Raw genomic sequence first — 20,305 nt, forward strand, 5'->3', positions numbered from 1 at the left:
ACTCTTCTTTCTTCTTTCATGATACAATCTTGTAATATTTACCATTTTCTTATTGACTATATCGCATGGCCTTCCACATCTATGAACCTTTTTGCTTGTTTTTTTAACCATATGTTTGTAGTATAGACACCATCAATGACTATTTTAGATGGTCAACATCCTGGTTGTAGCCGGCCCTTTGCCTCTTGTGACACTCGTCTAGATCACCCTAGCAGGCCCATGGTCCGAGGCCAGTACTTTTGTGAAGTTAGTCTCTCATTGCATGGTTTATGTCGAGCCCATGTGTCGTGTCACTTCCCCTAAAAAAATGTGTAGGTGTCACTTTATTTTAGATAATGGAGCAAATAATAGATAGATGGAGCCGCCTTAGAGATGACTATGTGTACTTCCATGTTTGCGCGAGTATTTCAAGTACATGCATATTAGTTTTAACAATACAAAAAAATCGTCAAACCTATCATGAGATTTTGTTTTGAAGATCTAGATGCATGTAACGTAAAGAAAACCGCTTGTAACTAGAAGCTTGGTTCGAAAGACATATCGTTTCAAATTTACATTACTTAAAATAAATGCAAAATTTTGTATTCTTTCATCCTCCGGAATCCCTCTTTCTCAACCTTCCCCCACTTCTTTTCCTTCTTGTAACATGTAATCGAGTTGTGAGATATAGCCCTCACGAGTCACACGGTGCAATGAGAGCGCTCCACACAGAAACCTTTGTGCAGGTCATCATTTTTTCTAGTGAATTCTAATTGTTGGAGATGCTTTTAGAGAAAGACTCAAGTTCCATGGACAAACCGTCCGGCCTGAAGCAGTCTAATCTAACTGTTAGAACATCTTCAGTCGTCTTCCCGGGAAGGCTCCCAGGACCCCTTTTTTCTCATCCGGATGACGAAAACGGCTCAGTCGCGCTCCTAGATCCTTGTTTTCATCTGGATTTAGGCTTTCATCCATCCGGGGAGCCCAGGTCATCCCCGCCTCCCCGGGGAGTGCTCGGGGAGTTCGGAGGAAACGAAAGCGCGAGAAACGTCGAGAAAACTTCCCGCGTGGCTGGTGGCCCCGACTTGTCGGCGACAAAGGCAGATCGCCGTCCTCATCGCATCATCTTCCGCGCGCTGTAAAAGCCTGCTGCCAGTCAGTCTTTGCCGGACACGTAGCTTCCACGCGCCACCCGTGCCACACCCACCGCACCCGTCGCACCCGTGCCGCTGATCAAGCTCGAGGAGAGCAGCGATGATGAGCTGTATCGGCCGACGCCGCCACACGGCGACCCTGGCCAGGGTTCTAGCCGTTGGTACGGAGACGCCGGCCAGATCGAGCAGCCAGCAGGCGCCGCCGCTCGAGGACGACGACAACTCCAGCAACGATTATGACGGCTGCGGCGACTACACGGCGTTCTACCACCATTTCGGCATGTAGATGTTGACCACCAAAACCCACCGGCGAGTAGCGACGGGCAACACGTAGAGCCGGGAGGCTCCCAGGACTGCTGGTGGGCCCTGGTCCCTCGGGCGACGACCCGCAATGCTCCGGCACGCACGTCCGATGCTGGTGCAAGGGCGTGCCACCTGACCTATACCTGGTCAGGAAGGTGATGGATTGCTTCGACTAGTTTCCTGCATGGCATACACGTAAACATTAAATACGAGTCTCGATCGGCTCTCAGGTTGTCCTGTGAATCGGCTCAAGGAGCCGATCCACCCATGATTCGTATGAGATCTACGATAACATGGTGGTCCTGCTTGATCAATATTAAGTTAAAACGATCTACTACGATTTAGGGTTTTCACCACATAACCGGGACGTCCTACACGTGATTGAGCCTGGCAGACACGAAACATGATAACAAACTAACCCTAGACAAGGCCTAAAAACCAATGTGGAGTTGATTCCCGGAACATCCTCTCTAGGATCGGTAAATTACACCTTACGCACTACTGGATCATTCAACCCGTTTGCAAGTCCTAACTATGTAGATATCAAACTAACCCTTGAAGAACAAGGAGCAATCAGAACGGATCGGATCTACTAAACAAAGATCAAGCAAGGTGCTGCCCTTACACCTAAGATAGGTGTAAAAGCAGCTAGATGTCTAGGGATAGCATAGATAAACGCATACATCAAGATAAAACGATGCTAACCCTAACACACCTATGATAACTATGTTGCTCGCCATCAACAAGGCTTCAGCACGAGCAACGCATGAACAAACGAATAAACTCAATACTGCCTAGATCGCAAGATGCGATCTAGGCAGCATGGTGCTTACCCGGAAGAAACCCTCGAAACAAGGGGTGGCGATGCGCCTAGATTGGTTTGTTGTGAACGTGATCATCCTTACTTCTCAATAACCCTAGATACATATTTATAGTCCGTAGACTTTCTAACTTGGGAATAATCCCATCCGTGTACGAGCTAAACTCTATCTCTTATTTCTAACCGACACGTATCCTACTATAATTTACAGATACATGGGCAATTTGGCCCAAACTCTTGTACAAGACCGATTCATGAATATTTTCCTACGCATATTCGCTAAGCCCATCTCAATCACGGCCCACCTCTGATTCGGTTAAAATCTGGTGATAACACATGCCCCCTGGTTTTGGCAATGATAATTCCAAAACCACTCTGTTTTTTCTTCGTCGGGTCATGTCGTGGCAGAGCAGAACCGTCGCAGTATCCTTCATCATGATGCCTTGCCTTCTCAACTTCTCTGCAAGATTTGACAGTTTTTTTGGCACTACTTCCTCGGAAACCGCTGTGGCATTAAATCTCCACTATATCCCCTTTATTTAACCGCGCCGAACAGTTCACTTCTTTATCCCCTTGCTCTGTACTAGCCATCGGCACAAAAAACCCCCTTCCTCTGTAGCAATGTCTTCCTCTTCCTCCTCCTCCGCCTCGTCGGGTCTTTCTTCCCAGTCCTCCTCTTCCTCATCTTCCTCCTCCCGCGAGCCCACGCCGGAGTGGGATTTGATGGCGGCGCACAACCACCGCGCCCCAGAGGAATGGGACCAGGAGGACCACGAATCCTCCGTCTGGTCTGAGGACGACAAGTCCTTGACCAGCGGAAACGATGACCTCCAGTTCCTCGCCGATGGGGAGCTGGAGGCGGAGAGCGAGGATGACTCGTTCTCCTGGGATGACTTCACTTCCTCCGACGAGGAGGAAGAAGAGGAGGACGACGATTCCCTCGAGGACTACCCGCCGGCGAAGCGCTTCCGCGCCGGATCGGATGACGACGACGACGACGACGACGAGGAGGATGAGGCTCCCATTGAGGGCTACGGGAGCAGCGACGAGGAGCCCGCCGGCAGCAGTGCCGACGGCAGCTCCAACGGCGACGACGAGGGCAGCGACGGCCCATAGAGTAGCACCTACTAGTATAGGACTAGTAGTAGTAGCAGATTGGTCAACAGACCTTTCTTTTGTTCTTCCTCCCTCGAGCAATCGGCTCTTTCTCTGTAAGAAATCCCTTCTATTAATGAAGAAAATGTTCCTTTGTCGATTTTGCTTTCACATCAATTTTGCCGATTGTCAAAGTAAGTCAACGCGCAAAGAGCCGATGGCAGCGCATCGGCCTTTACCATAAAACGCGATTAAGGCCAAATCAGTTGCCTATTTACACGGTAATCTGCAACCTTCGTCTGAGAGAATAAAATCAGATCCCCCAAATTGCCGTCCAAACAGGTCCAATTCGCGTCCACGCAAACCTTAGATCTCAAACGCACAGATTCAACTCCTCAGCGAATCCAATGGAAGAATCATTCCAACGCCACGGTCTCTGGCCTGAAAATAATCTGTTAACTGTTCAATTGAGCTTGTTCCTCTAGAGTCGATGGCGGTGCATCGGCTTTTTAGTCTGAAGTCGATGTCTGTGCATCGGCTATACTGGTATCCATATTTCTAAAGTCGATGTCTGTGCATCGGCTGTGACTTGTATATAATTTTTTTTACTGGCCGATTTTATGCATCGGCCCCCATATTTCACTGTCCGTCATCCCACATGCTTGGGAAATATTTCTTGAGATGTTGCCCATTGACAGCTACTGGGAATTTAACACCGTCCAGCTGCTCGAGCATGTATGCATTACCCTTCAAAACCTGGTCAACTCTGTACGGACCGTGCCAATTAGGAGACCATTTACCATATGATTTATCCTTCGTCCCTAATGGCAACACAGCTTCCCATACTAGATCACCAACCTGAAACTCCTTTGGTCTCACCTTCTTATTGTATGCACGGGCTACCTTGGCTTTGTTCTCTTTAATCTTCTCCAACGACCAAAGTCTGAGTTCCGTTGAATCCTCAATAGTATCACTCATCAGGGCTGCATATTCTTCAGCTGTTAGATCATTCTGAAACGTAACACGTCTCGACCCAGCCGTAATTTCCCAAGGCAATACGGCTTCCTGCCCATAGACCAGCTGGTATGGCGAAGTTTTTATAGCTCCATGGCATGACATGCGATAAGCCCACAAAGCTTCCGACAATACCTCATGCCAACGTCTAGGGTACTCGTCAACTTTCCTCTTAATCAGCTTGATAAGGCTCTGGTTGGACGCTTCAGCTTGCCCGTTTGCTTGAGCATAGTACGGAGACGATCGGATCAGCTTAATCCCCATGTCATCGTAGAACTTTCTGAACTCTTTAGACACGAAGACCGAACCTCCATCGGTCGTGATAGTTTGGGGAATCCCGAATCTATGAATGACGTGTTCTCTCACGAAATTGATAACATCTTCCGATTTTACCTTCTTCATAGAGACGGCCTCCACCCATTTAGTGAAGTAATATGTAATGGCCAAAATCCACTCGTGGCCTTTGCTCGATGCAGGATGGATTTTGCCGATCATATCCATGCCCCAACCTCGAAATGGCCAAGGCTTGATGATGGGGTTCATTGCTGATGCGGGCGCCATCTGAATTTTCCCAAACATCTGACACGCTTGACACCCTTTATAGTGCCTAAAGCAGTCCTCAAGCATGGTGGGCCAGTAAAACCCTGATCGCCTGATCAGCCACTTCATTTTATGAGCCGATTGGTGAGTTCCACAGGCGCCTTCGTGCACCTCGTGTAAGAGCCGATTCGACTCGGCTGGTCCCAGGCATTTGAGAAGTAACCCCTCCAACGTCCTGTAGAACATGTCATCTCCTATAAGGACATATTTCATGGCCTTGTACCTTATCCGTTTAGGTGCCCCCCGAGCCGGATCCTTCAAGTAATTGAAGATATCGGCTCTCCAGTCATCCTGTTCCAGGAACTGCACCTGAACTTCTGACCCGTCTGGTATGTCCTTGTAGCCTGACGCCATCTGTGCAAGATCGTTGGCCTCGATATTTTGATATCTTGGGACCCAGTTGAAGTTGATGTACCGAAATTGTGCCATCAGCTCACGGCATTGCATCCATAATGGGAAGAGTGACTCACTCTCGCACTTATATTCCTCCGTGAGCTGGGAAATCACCAATTTAGAGTCTCCAAAGAGTTCCACCGCTTCTGTCCCGGCTTCCAAAAGCAACTCCATTCCCTTGCGTATTGCCTCATACTCAGCGACATTGTTTGTGCACGGGGTAGACAACCTGATGGAGAAGGAGTATGTTGCCCCCCGAGGCGACACGAGTAGAATGCCGATGCCGCAACCATCGTCACAAGCCGATCCATCGAAGAACATGGCCCATGCACGTACAGACAGTGCTGCTATATCAGTATTGATTCGTTCAGCAATGAGATCGGCCAACGCTTGTCCCTTGACTGCTTTCGCAGGCTGATACCGGAGATCAAACTTCGATAACGCAAACATCCATTCACCAAGTCGGCCTTTTAAAACAGGGGCCGACAACATATGTTTGACGACGTCTGATTTGCATATGATGATAATTTCTGCCGTCAGAAAGATGTGACGAAGCTTGGTGCAGGTGAAAAACAGGCAGAGGCACAACTTCTCGATCTCAGGATACCTCGTCTCTGCATCCAACATCCTTCTGCTGAGGTAGAAAGCCACCCTTTCCATCCCATCATAAAGTTGTACCACCACGGAAGCGATGGAAGTGTCAGCTACTGATAAGTAGATATAGAACGGTCTGTCTTGCTGAGGTGAAACCAACACAGACGACGTTGTTAGATACTGTTTAATCTCCTCAAACGCTCGCTGTTGCTCTGCCCCCCCCCAGTGAAACTCGTCGTCAGATTTAATTTTCACCAATGCCATAAACGGCTCAATTCGTCCTGACAGATTAGAGATGAACCGTCGGACGAAGTTGATGTTGCCGATGAGACATTGGAGTTCCTTCTTCGTGGTAGGTGGCTGCATGGTACGTACTGCCTCCTGACTTTTCAGGCCGATCTCAATTCCACGTTCGTGAACCAAGAAACCCAAGAACTGACCGGCCGTTACACCAAAAGCACACTTCTTTGGATTCATTCTTAGCCCAAATTTCCTAGTCCGATCCAGGATGCGTCGCAAATCCTCCAAGTGCCCTTCTACGGAGACAGACTTGACCACCACGTCATCGATGTAAATTTCCACCAATTTGCCGATCAGATCATGAAAGATGTAATTCATGGCTCTTTGGTACGTTGCACCGGCATTCTTCAGTCCAAAAGTCATGACTACATATTCAAACAAGCCCACTGAACCTGGTACTCTGAATGCAGTCTTGTGTATATCTTCTGGAGCCATGAAAATCTGATTGTAGCCGGCGTTGCCATCCATGAAACTTAAGACCTTATGACCAGCAGCTGCATTGACCAATGTCTCTGCTACCGGCATGGGATATTCATCCTTTGGAGTGGCTCTATTGAGATCTCGAAAATCTATGGCAACGCGCCATCGGACATCCTTTTTCTGCACATGCACTATATTGGAAATCCATTCAGCGTACCTGCACGGCCTGATGAACCCGGCGGTCAACATTTTCTCGACCACTTTCTTGACTTCTTCTAGGATATCGGCCTTCATTTGACGTGCACGTTGCTGGAACGGCCGAAATCCTTTCTTGAGAGGGAGCCGATGTTCAATGATGCTCCTGTCTAACCCAGGCATCTCTGTTTAATCCCATGCAAAGCAATCTGGGTATTCTTTTAACAGAGCTATCATCTGGCTCCTGAGATGTGGATCTAGTTTTTTGCTGATAAAAGTTGGTTGTGGCTTATCCCCAGGACCAATGTCAACCTCTTCTAGCTCATCAGCCGATGTAAACCCATACCCTAGCTTTCCGTCGCCTGCTAGATCGATGTTAAACACAGGCAAAACGTATGGCGAGGATAGTATGGGCCGATTGCCGGAATCAGCCCCCATTTTGATTGAATTGCTCCATGAAGGTTTACATCTTGTTCGTGCTTTATTACGACTACGTGACATGCTTGAGACGAGATCATCACTTTTTATTTTTTGGGGCCGATCACAGGGATCGGCCTTGCCACGTATGTCGATTGCATTTTCTCTTGCTATACTGTCAGGCCGGTGGATAAGACCAGCCTCACCCCGTTTGTTGTCACTTCGATGTACTCACAGCCGTCCAAATTAACTCCAGAGAGCGGCTCTTGATCTTCCGCTTCCCAAATGTTCATGCCAGCCGTTGAGATCTCGGCTGAGTCATCTGCATGGACGATCTCCACTTCATCTCCATCCCACTGTATCAAGCATTGGTGCTTCGTGGACGGAATGCAGCAGTTAGCGTGTATCCAATCTCTCCCTAGCAGGACAGCGTAGGTGCTTTTGCTGTCGACGATGAAGAATAATGTAGGGATGGTCTTTCGGCCTACGGTTAAATCCACGTTCAGAACGCCTTGTGCTTCTGATGCTTGGCCGTTGAAGTCGTTCAATGTGACGTTGGTTTTGATCAGATCTGCGCTAGAGCGTCCCAAGCGACGTAGCATGGAGTATGACATTATATTGACTGCCGCTCCCGTGTCAACCAGCATCTTGTTGACAGGCTGCCCGTTGATATAACCTCTTAAGTACAGGGCCTTCAGATGCCTGTAGCTCCTTTCTCGTGGCTTTTCAAAAATGACTGGTAGTGGGCCACAGTCAAGCTGTGCTATAGGTGCCTCTTCTGTTCTTAGAGCACAAAACTCCGGGGGAAGAATGAACACCATGTTTGTGCCAGCCGATGTCTTATCATCGGCTTTCTTTTGTTTGGGGCGCCACTCTTTCTTCTGTGGACGACCCTCCTCGTCCAGAGTTTGCTGAATTTTCGCGGCCAGGTCAGGCCGCGCTTTCCTTAACGCGTGTAGGTATCGTCTCTCGGCTTCCTCCACGCTACGTAGTCGCTGAACCCTACGCTTTTGAGAATGGCTGAGTCCATCAGGGCACCACCTTGGCCGGTGGTATTTATCTTCTTCTTCTTCGTCTTCTAACTCCTCGAGATCTTCCACCCGAGAGGACTCAGCTTGTTTGTTCCGAGATGGGAGAGGCCCTAGACGTTTGAACACTGACACGTCTCCTGTGTCCCCCTTCTTCTGTCTACACTCTGGGCAGTTGCCGATTGTAGGCAATCGGCTCATTCCTGAGTCCCAGCAATGCTTGAAGAAAGGACAATCCCAGTGTCTGTCCACGTCGTCCTGCTCTCTTGACTTTTCCTTAGCACGGCGCTCATATCTTTCGCCATCTCGATCATACCGACGATATTTCCTGTTATCCACACTAGACCGACGATCTTTTTCGTCGTCGTCGTCGTATCGCCGGTGCTGGTCGTACTGACGCTCATATTTGTTGAGGAGATGCTCGGAGAGAGGTCGCTGGTATCGCACATTCCTCACTTGCTCCTCTGTGATGTAGCGCTTGTTATCATGTCGGGGCCGGTCGCGTGGGACGGCCTCCTCTTTTTCCTTGCCACGAGAGCGGCCGCTCTTGTCTTTGTCCTTACCAGGGTGGTACACAGGTCCTACCATGTTGATGCTGAACGAGAAACCTGGCTGGCACCTCCCGGGGTAAGTGCACTCCACCATGTTAACGGCAGGGAAAGGATGCGTGTCCACTTTCATGGCGTAGTGGCTGAAAATTAGACGGCCTTGTTCTATCGCCATTTGGATCTGCTGACGCAACACTTTGCAGTCGCTGGTGGTATGGGTGAACGAGTTATGCCACTTGCAGTATGGCCTTCCGTTCATCTCTTGCGCCGTAGGGATTTTATGGCCTTCGGGTAACTTCAGCTGCTTCTCTTTGAGTAAGAGGTCGAAAATCTGCTCAGCTTTGCTTACGTCGAAGTCAAACCCTTTTGCAGGACCTTGTGGTTTAACCCATTTGCAGGACACGGGGTTTGCCCCCCCGAGTCCATTTAGCCACGGCTACCTCCTGATCCCCTGCAGCGTCTTCATCTTCTTCTGTCTCAACCAGGATTACCGAGCGCTTGAACTTGTCTTGGTACAATTCTGGGTGGCGCTGTTCATATAATGATAGTTTCTGGACCATATGCGCCAGTGAAGTGTACTCTGCCTGGGAAGCCATATCCTTGATCGGCGACGCGAGACCCACCACTGCCAGCTCGACTGCTTCTTTTTCATTCAAACGAGCCGAATAGCATCGGTTCCTGACGGTCCTGAAGCGCTGAATGTATTCCGATACCGTTTCTCCGCGCTTCTGTCGTACTTGTGCCAGATCGGAAATGCCAGCCTCGGAAGCTTCTGAGTGATATTGCATGTGGAACTGCTCTTCCATCTGCTTCCAAGTCCGGATTGAATCTGGTGGCAGCGAGGTGTACCACCCGAAAGCCGATCCTGTGAGAGATTGCGCGAAAAACCTCACACGTAATGGGTCTGATGCTGAGATCATGCCCAGCTGCGCCAAATATCGGCTCACATGCTCAATTGAACTAGAGCCTTCTGTTCCACTAAACTTGGAGAATTCAGGGAGCCGATACTTGGGTGGTAGTGGGATCAAATCATACTCGTTGGGGTATGGCTTGGAATAGCCGATTGCCCTCCTCTTTGGCACCATGCCGAACTGGTCTCTCAAGATTGCACTGATCTGATCCACGGTGTTAGCTGCAGGAGTTGAGCTTTGATGATTCGTGGCAGTGGAATATTTAGCTAGCCACGCCTGCTTCTCGGAATCCGATCCAGAAACCCCTCCTGCTGTTCCAGAAACTCCTGCTGCTGCAACCTGGTTCGTGCGCGCCCAGTTATTGCAGTCTGGCACATATGTGCACATGTATCCGTGCGGGATCTCTTTAGGCGGTTCATACAAGAACTGGTAATCACTAGGATCGCCACCGATCTTGTAGACGACGTATGCCGGTGAACTCGGCAGTTCTGGTGCTGCTAGCGCGAATGGCAGCTGTGGTCTGGTCTGGAATGGTATCTCTCCTTGGTGAGTCCCTAGGGTAGGTCCTGACGGAGAGTACTGATGCTTCATGATTTCCTGGACCACGCGAAGCGCGACGCGCTCGAAAGCGTTCACCAGGCTCTCAGAATGGCGGTGTAGCGAATGAGCTACCATGTGATTAATCTCATGACGTAGAGACCTGGTGCGTTCTTCTGAAGGAGTAGACAGATCTACTCCATCGAGAGCGCCTTCAGCTGAGAACCCTTTCCACCTGATGCCATGTGTGCGGATCCTCTGGAAAGAGCCGATGAGGTCGGCTTCGAAGAGAGCTTTGATCTCGTCATACTTCTTCTTGTACTCCTCAGTCAGATCTTCGTACGTGACTGGATCTTCCGCCATCTCTGATGCGGATGTTGATGCAGTTGATGTAGAAGAAGGTCCCACCGGGCGTGCCAGAATGTGTTGACCACCAAAACCTACCGGCGAGTAGCGACGGGCAACACGTAGAGCCGGGAGGCTCCCAGGACTGCTGGTGGGCCCTGGTCCCTCGGGCGACGGCCCGTAATGCTCCGGCACGCACGTCCGATGCTGGTGCAAGGGCGTGCCACCTGACCTATACCTGGTCAGGAAGGTGATGGATTGCTTCGACTAGTTTCCTGCATGGCATACACGTAAACATTAAATACGAGCCTCGATCGACTCTCAGGTTGTCCTGTGAATCGGCTCAAGGAGCCGATCCACCCATGATTCGTATGAGATCTACGATAACATGGTGGTCCTGCTTGATCAATATTAAGTTAAAACGATCTACTACGATTTAGGGTTTTCACCACATAACAAACTAACCCTAGACAAGGCCTAAAAACCAATGTGGAGTTGATTCCCGGAACATCCTCTCTAGGATCGGTAAATTACACCTTACGCACTACTGGATCATTCAACCCGTTTGCAAGGCCTAACTATGTAGATATCAAACTAATCCTTGAAAAACAAGGAGCAATCATAACGGATCGGATCTACTAAACAAAGATCAAGCAAGGTGCTGCCCTTACACCTAAGATAGGTGTAAAAGCAGCTATATGTCTAGGGATAGCATAGATAAACGCATACATCAAGATAAAACGATGCTAACCCTAACACACCTATGATAACTACGTTGCTCGCCATCAACAAGGCTTCAGCACGAGCAACGCATGAACAAACGAATAAACTCAATACTGCCTAGATCGCGAGATGCGATCTAGGCAGCATGGTGCTTACCCGGAAGAAACCCTCGAAACAAGGGGTGGCGATGCGCCTAGATTGGTTTGTTGTGAACGTGATCGTCCTTACTTCTCAATAACCCTAGATACATATTTATAGTCCGTAGACTTTCTAACTTGGGAATAATCCCATCCGTGTACGAGCTAAACTCTATCTCTTATTTCTAACCGACACGTATCCTACTATAATTTACAGATACACGGGCAATTTGGCCCAAACTCTTGTACAAGGCCGATTCATGAATATTTTCCTACGCATATTCGCTAAGCCCATCTCAATCACGGCCCACCTCTGATTCGGTTAAAATCTGGTGATAACAGTAGATCACCTGTTTAGCTTTAGTTTATGTTTCCCTCTGGCATAATTCAAATATATTACGAATTCGGCCTATATATGTACAAACTCTCTTATATATGTTAAATATATCTAAATTACGACTATGTTTGAACATATTTCGTATGGTTTTATCTGAATTCGCCTATATTTGTTCAAATTTTACATCCATTGTGGGCTCGCTGCTGGGAATATGGATCTCCCCAGACAAAATTTTACATCCATCTGGCGCTAAATAGCGCCGGATTTCGGCCTGGGTAGCCCCAAGGGCTGGAGATGCTCTTATGGCCCAGTCTAGCGGGACTCTCACCACTCCCAAAATACAAAAACAATATTGCTTTCATGTGGGAGGAGCCCAAGCGCTTGTCAACTGTAGTACCCAGAAAAATATTGGAGGGTGGGGAAACTCCAAAATTAAAATCGGAATACCCATGTGCGATAAAAACTGCCAAATGAATAACGTGAATATTATGTCCATTCTCATAACATTGTAGCTCCGTATATATATGTTTCAAATATGCACAATCCCCAAATACAAATAGTTAAAAACATGAAGATATGCTTACATGAACTGCAGATTATAGCATGAATCGAAAATTACATGCTTGACAGTCAAATGTCAAGGAGTCCAAGGAGGTACTGATTGGGACAATGCTTTGTAAATAATTCTTGATTTATGACGCTTTACAAATTCTTTCATGTTTTCTATAATATTCTTAGCGGCTACCATGTTATAGATTCATCACATCACACTTTTCATAATTTGTGAATTTTATTTCTGATTTATTATTGTCCTGGACATTGTACGTCGCATCAATGAGTTATATAGTATAAGTTTTCTACTTTTATTTAAGTTTATACGTGTTAGAAATGGATTATGTCTCCAGCCAGCTGTTTCCGTATTCTCTAGAAATACAAGGGTGCTTATTTTTTAACCGTCATGCGGTAGCTCTCTAGTCTGTCACTTGAAAGTTTATTTTTCTTGTTGTTTGCACTGCATCTTCCATATCGATCCATTTTGCAAACCTGAAGGGAAATAGTGCAGGTGTGCATATATTCGAGCTGATGTATGTACCATCATTTAAGGAGTAAAACAGAAGAGTACAGCTGTGTATGCGTAGCAAGGTTTTGCACTATCCAGGTGTAATTAATGCGCGAGAGATCTAAACAAAATAATTTGAAGCATTAACTCTAAAGATTTGGGTTATCAATCCGGGTGAAATGAAGAACAAGAAACAAATAAATGTGAGCCGCCCAACCACTAATTCATCCAAGGCCCCTTCTCCTATTTAAGTGCAAGCATACCGCAGCCTCCGGTTCACAATAGTGCAACCTCAGTTCCCATAACAATATGATGACTCCCAGCGCCACGGATCCAGCGAGACCCGTCCTCGACATTGCCGGCAAGCGACTGGAGAGCGACCTTGACAAGCTGCACGACTGCGCGTGCAAGAACAGGGCGGCGCGTCGGGCGCAACAGAGCACCGACAACGGCAAGGAAGCCAACACCGAAGACCACGGTAAGGAAACCAACGCTACCAAGAAGCTAAAGCGATACAATGGTTTCGCCATCGACATCAACAAGGAGCCCCACCACGACGACAGCTACATCGAAAGCCCTCCCGCCACCGCCGGTGGTAAGCGCTCGGTGCCACACCGGGCGGTTTCATCGTTGGAGATCCAGAAAAAGGAGCTTGAACTCGACGCCAGGAGGCTGAGGCTGGAGCAGAAGCGCGCGAAGTGGGCCATTGCAAGCTGGAGGAAGGACATGGAGCTGGAGAAGATGCGGCTAGAGAACGAAAGGATGAAACTGGCGAACAAGCAGCTGCAGGTGAAGATCAAGCACAGGGCACTAGAGCTCGGCATGGAACTGGAGATGATTTAGGATGTTTTCTGATGCTGAGATTTCATTAGGATTGGAATTTGGAAACAAATAATGTAAGGGTCGTAAGCATCAGCATGAATAATGGGTTTCAGAAGACCATGTCTTATTTCTGCCACACATGGAGTTCGCTTAATTTTTTTTTGTTTTTTGCATGCCTTCTTGTGTGCAATTATTTCGTTTTCTATCTACAAGAAAGTTGAGCTGTTTCGCGGAGCTCGTTGCGCCATTGTAAGGCATATCATCCTACTTTGGCCACTATTGCAATTACTTTTGCCGGAAAACAGTAACATTATACTGCATGTTTTTATGATTTCAACTTTTCTGAGTTACATGTGTACAAAAGATTTGTACAAATTGCCAAATTCACCCCCTAATACTCTTCTCCCTGTCCATCCCCATTCCCACGCGGTAACTTATTTTAACTTGTTCTGCTGCAAGTTGTTATCCACCGTCCACTAAAAAATCGAACGGCTGGCAAGTCATCCCCTCCAGGACTACAATCCGAACATTCTCTTGTTGTAATTCGTCGTGCTTAATCCCTTCTCCAATTGCTTCATTTCATGCGGTGGTTGTACGCTGAGCCAGCCACCGGTTCGGTCAGCGCTCGCTGAATTGTGACGTTCCTCCCACCTTCATTATTTATTGCAAGAGATTGTGTTGAATGTGTCATTATTCGTTTCCTCCAGAACCATGCAAAGTGGTCAAAGGATAGGAGAAAGGCGAAATAAGATATCGATATTTGTCGCAACGCTATGTGCATGTCACGTCTGACGCATACGAGCACGTCATGTTGGACGCTTGTGTTCACATAAGTAAATTGACCATTTGACCAATACCCCTATTTTTTTACTCCATAATACAAATAAAATTTTACTAGTATGAACTAAGTTAATTATGTGCTATTAATGTAAACATTATCTGTCCTTGACATGGTTTGTCTTCCTCGAAAGTCGATTAGAATGTATTTTTTTTATAAATAAATTATTATCTAGATTTTTTTTGAATTTTATGTCTTGGGTTCTATAATTTTCTTTTAAAATGAAAAATTGCCCAGGTCTCCGCACTCGGGGGTGCACATAGCCAATAATACTAGTTAGTGTATTACTAAAAATATTGTTAGTTGAAAAAATATAAAGACTAATAAAAAATGTGTGATCTCTTTAATCCTATATGTCCCGTCTCTTTTTATCATCCATCCGAGGCTCTTCCCCATCTGAGCTGATATATGATTAGACACCAACGCAAATACACAGCGCTGGTGAAGGAAAAAACAATTCGATCAATGTTTTCTTATCATATGCTCATGATGTGTCATAATATAAGGTATTGTTGCAAATAACATAGATTGTAAATGGTTGTAATTATCAATATACGGGAGGACGATACCCTACCGAGGGTTCATGGTTCATGTTCAGTAACCCTCATAGGCGTGTACAAGAAGGACTTGGAGGAGTCGTACCCATCGGAGTACTACTCCATACATATAAGAATAAAAAGTTGTAATATAGATGCTTAAGAACCCCTTAGATTATACAAAAACTCATGTAAATCTTTAACAGCTAAAGTTTTTGTAAAATCATCTACAACTTATCCTTTGTAGATATGAACCTGATATCCAGTAGTTTGGCAGCAACCCTTTCACCAACAAAATGATAGCTTCTTTTATTATGTTTCGTCCAAGCATGAAAAACATGATTTGTTGATAAGTATGTTGCACCAAGATTATCCCACAAAAGACATGGTCTTTCTTGCAGAATAACACTGAGTTCTTGAATTAAAACCTCGACCCAAATCAACTTAATTGTAGCATTATCTAATGCCTTATATTCCACTTCAGTGCTAGAGCAAGACACGGTATCTTGTTTTCTGGCACTCCATGATATGAAGTTAGAACCAAAGAATATAGAAAAACCTCATGTCGATCGTTTGTAATTAATTAAGGCATCATGTCCAGTTTGCATCTGAAAATGCACTTAGAAGAGTAGAAGAGGATCGCTGAAAGGTAAATCCAACCTTTAGTGTACCGTGAATATATTGCAGAATGTGCTTTAAGATGACTAGATTCCTATATCAACATAGGGTTATTGCAGTACTTATAGTAGAAAATATTATTTAAAAAGTTCGTTCTATGGAAGCTTCACAAATTGAAACTACACAATCCCTCGAGTGCGTTTTCAGTGCAGCCATATTCAGATCCAAACTTTGGTTTGGAATAGCCTATTCTATAAGTTTAGAATAGTGATAATTGAGATGTTTAAAGTAGCTAATAATAAATAACTAAAAAGATTAAATTAAAGAACCACTGAAAGTAAACAAAGGAGATTATAGTTGGTTTCTAGCTTTGGTCTCACTAGTACTAGATGAGCGAATGTATGTGATCTACACGACATTACTTACGAAAATAAAAGATCCCTTTGATGGCCACCGGGTTGTCACACTGCGTGCACTATGCATGAATCTCGCTTGTCACTCGCGTGGCAAAAGTACACTTCTGTACCGAAGGATCTCGTGAACCCATCTTTGCCAACTCATGTATTTTAACATTTACATCACAAAAAACCTAACTTAGCGCGCTAGATCATACCTCAACCTAGAACCAAATCAATCAATCACGCATGGATGAAACAGAAAACATAGATGAATATGTTATTAAGATCACGCCCATGTTCAATCATACAAATACACAACTATGGAGAGAGAGTGTTGGAGATCGTGCTCTAGAGGTAAATAATAAGTAGTATTTATTATTGTATCTCATTGGTTCATAATATTTTCGTGTGAGGCTATAACTTTATTAATAGGAAACATTGATACATATGTGGTATTATAAAAAAACCAGGGTCCCTAGTGGGCATATGCAAACTAGTTCATTGTGGTCAATCCATGGTCAAGGTTTCCCGAGCATGGACACACGTCATTGACAATGGAGTCATATCATTACATGAATAATATGATGGAATTACACGAACATATAAGCATTGTAACATGATCATGTCACTAAGTTCAACATTACGATGTTTATGAAAGTGTAGAGACCTAAATCCTTAGATCATGAGATCATATCTAATCGTTATCACCATAGGCCGTTATGATTACATCAAACGACATTCCGTGATAGGGTGATCATAAAGGTGCTCTTGGGTATCCAAAGGGATACGATGACACGTATGTGTCAAGAGAGGAATTTTTTTATCCGCGTGACGGATAGATACTATAGGCCCACTCGTGAGATCATGATACCGGTGATCACTTCTCAAACGAGTGTCGGTATCAAAGAACAAAGGGAATGGGACTTAATGTCATGGTTCAAACGATGATCACATCTTCGTAGAATACACCGGGGTCATTATTGTTCTTCAGAATACCCTGGTGATCATTTATTTGAGAGGCATCTTGATCATGTTTGTGTTGTACTTGAACCGTTGGGTAACACACTTAAGGATTCAACAGAATATAAGATTGTTTTCGATTAATTGAAAACACTGAAGAATAGATAAGAGAGAGCCATAAAGGGTACCGGGGGAATCAAAAGGATGTTCGGAGTGGTCGGGAGATTTCATGGATCATCGGGAATTAAATAATATGTATTATTTCTTGATTAAGTGAATTAATATTAAATAAATATTTATTTAATTAAAGGTGCAACCCACCTTAAATGGGCCCCTCCGGAGGGGTGCCCATTAAGGGGCTGGCCAACCCCCCACATGGACCATGTGGTGGGGTGGCTAGGGTTTGGAGTAGGGGCGCATGGGCCCTTAGTGGCCCAGCCGACCACCTCCCCTTAGCCCAACCGCCCACTCCCTAGGGTTTTGGCCAGCCACCACCCCTGCCTCTCCCCCTATATAAGGTGGAGGCGTGGGAGGAGGAACATACAACTCCCCTTGGGAAAAATAAGATCCCCACTTTGGGAGCTTTGATGACTACAAGTGTACAATTCAGTTGTAATTAGTTTCAAAATAAGAGTATTGAACCACGATGAGCTACTAGTTAAGGTCTTTATGACCCTTGCTACTATCTATCAAGGGCCACTTCTAAGTCGATCTTTAATCTCAAATAAAGTTGTTATTAAATGTTGTTGTAATTGGTTGCAAGTAAGTAAATAAAGCAATAAAGTAACAAGCATTGTGAGAAATAAAGTGAAACTTAATAAGAAAAAGTGTTCTCAGAGATTATTGGATCCACCCTAGAATTAGGATTCATGTTAATCAAGACAAGCTATGCTTTTAATCATGTAGTGTATGGAGAGAGCTCCATAATAAGACGTGCCTAGAAAATCATCGGTCATTGCATCTCTAAATAACCAATGCAGCTAGTATTTTGCAAACCACATATTGACTATCGCAATTAAGGTTTTCCCCATGGTTATCGATATGAGCTTAGTGAATCTCCCTTTATCCCCTCTTCCATATGATAAAGTGCCGCCATGGTAATGTCACTTCTCGTCGTACACTTTATCATACTTCAAAGGGTAGTCCCCTCTCTAATCCCTAAGGCACATATTACATGGTGTACTTCATATAATATTTAGAGAGCGAACTAACACACATTCATATATTAAAACCATAGATCATCTTTGATTCATCTCATATTCGTGCTAGGTTTTCTCCATCTCCGCAAGAACGAATGGAACTACTCACACATGGAGACAATCAAGAACAACATCATAATCTTATGAATGGAAGGAAGATAATTGTACGAATTCAAATACAAATCCACAATAGCAATCGATATCACAACTATGGTTGAAGAAGAATGGGCTCAGTGATGGCGATGAAGATGGAGATGTAGTGGTTGATGATGAAGGGGATGATTCCTTGTCCTCCAATGATCCATGTAGCATCTCAGATGATGCCATCACCCAAGTTCCTCCTCCGGATCTATACTAGAGGTGGTGTTTCGGTGTTTCTGACGGCTGTGTATCTTACACCTCTCTCCCGTCTGTGTGAGGTGAAAGTATTTGATGAGGCGGAGCTCCTGGTGCTGCGCACGGGCTGACGGTACGGGCGGGGTCCCCCATACCGATGTCCGCTAAACTCTCTGATGTCAGCCCTCGCATTCTCCGTTGGGCCAGGAGCGTGGTTAAGTGCTTCACTAGTAGGAAAACCATTATAGGTAGAAATAGCATCTGTGGCGCACTAAAGTGCGCATGCGCCACAAAATTATTTCTGTGGCGCATGCAAAATAATGCGCCACAAAATTTAATCGAATTCTGTGGCGCACCTGCAGCATATGCACCACAGAAAGTGGACATTCTGTGGCGCACATACGCTTGTGCGCCACAGAAAGTTTGTGGGGGCCCACGAGGGGTTCACCACTGCACATGGGTGAAGGATATTCTGTGGCGCACGTACCAATATGCACCAAAGAAATTTAAACTTTTGTGGCGCATATTGGTACATGCGCCACATAATACCTTGTGGGGGACCACCCCACTTCACGAGGCCAAGATTTTGTGCCGCATATGCTGATATGCACCACAGAAGTTCCACTTTCTGTGGCGCATATCAGCATATGCGCCACATAATATTCACAGTAGATCTAGGCTTTTACAGTAGCTTTCCCCTCTTCTCTTCCACCCACCACCCTTTCCATTCTTGTCTCCTGCAACCAGCTCGTGTTGCTCCTCTCTCCCACTCCATTTTGGTCATACTTTCCTCCATTGTTGATAGCTCTAAGCCTATTTTTGTGGGCCTATTTGTAAGGGGAAGCCACTCCAACTTGTAGAGGGTACTAAAACCCACAATTCTCCTTCCCTCCTCCACATTCCCTCTTGCATGCTCAATTGTTTTCTCTCCACCACCCCATCATCTTGCTCCACCATGATTGGTAGATTTGTGAGAGGTTGAGTACTATTGGATGCATGTTTTGTGTGTATGGATGTTTTGTAGGTGAAGATTACCGCGCTCCCGGATGGTTTGCGGTGGCGAGACGATGATGTTTCTACGTTGAGCTTTGTGTTGTGGTTGAATGTTTGCTTGTGAAGAAGCTTATTTGTGTTGTTGGTGTTGTTGGTTTGTGCCGGCGTGGTGCATGGATGTTTGCCGAAATGTTGATTCATTTCCATTTCGGCAAATTTTTGCACTAGCCATATGTCCTACTTTTAGGATAGGTCATGCCGAAATTTTCCGGCGATCATGCATGCATGCATGTGTGTTTGTGCATGGTGTGTGCGGTTCTAATTAACTCTCTTTTGCTCTATGTATGACGCGCAGTCAACCATGGTCGTCCATATGAGGGAAGGCCAAGTGGTTAGATACATGGTGAACGCGAAGGCCGGCATGGTTAGGAACAACAGGACCCTGATAAGATGTCCGTGTCAAAAATGCGGACTCCAGCAGTGGATCGACCCTGATTCTGGACAACTGGAGGAACACATGCTCAGGCACGGTTTCATGCTCGGCTTCAATGAGGAGCCAGCGGAAAATGTTGGTCATGAAGAAGAGGATGACATCGGGCAAGAAGACGAAGAGTCTCCCGAACATGGTGTTCATCATGAGGAAGGAGAGGCCGATGAAGGAGATGATGATGCCGGGGCAGATGGTGGTGGAGAAG

This window comes from Lolium perenne, chromosome 2 (genome assembly GCF_019359855.2).
Source record: "Lolium perenne isolate Kyuss_39 chromosome 2, Kyuss_2.0, whole genome shotgun sequence".
NCBI classification, from domain to species: domain Eukaryota; kingdom Viridiplantae; phylum Streptophyta; class Magnoliopsida; order Poales; family Poaceae; genus Lolium; species Lolium perenne.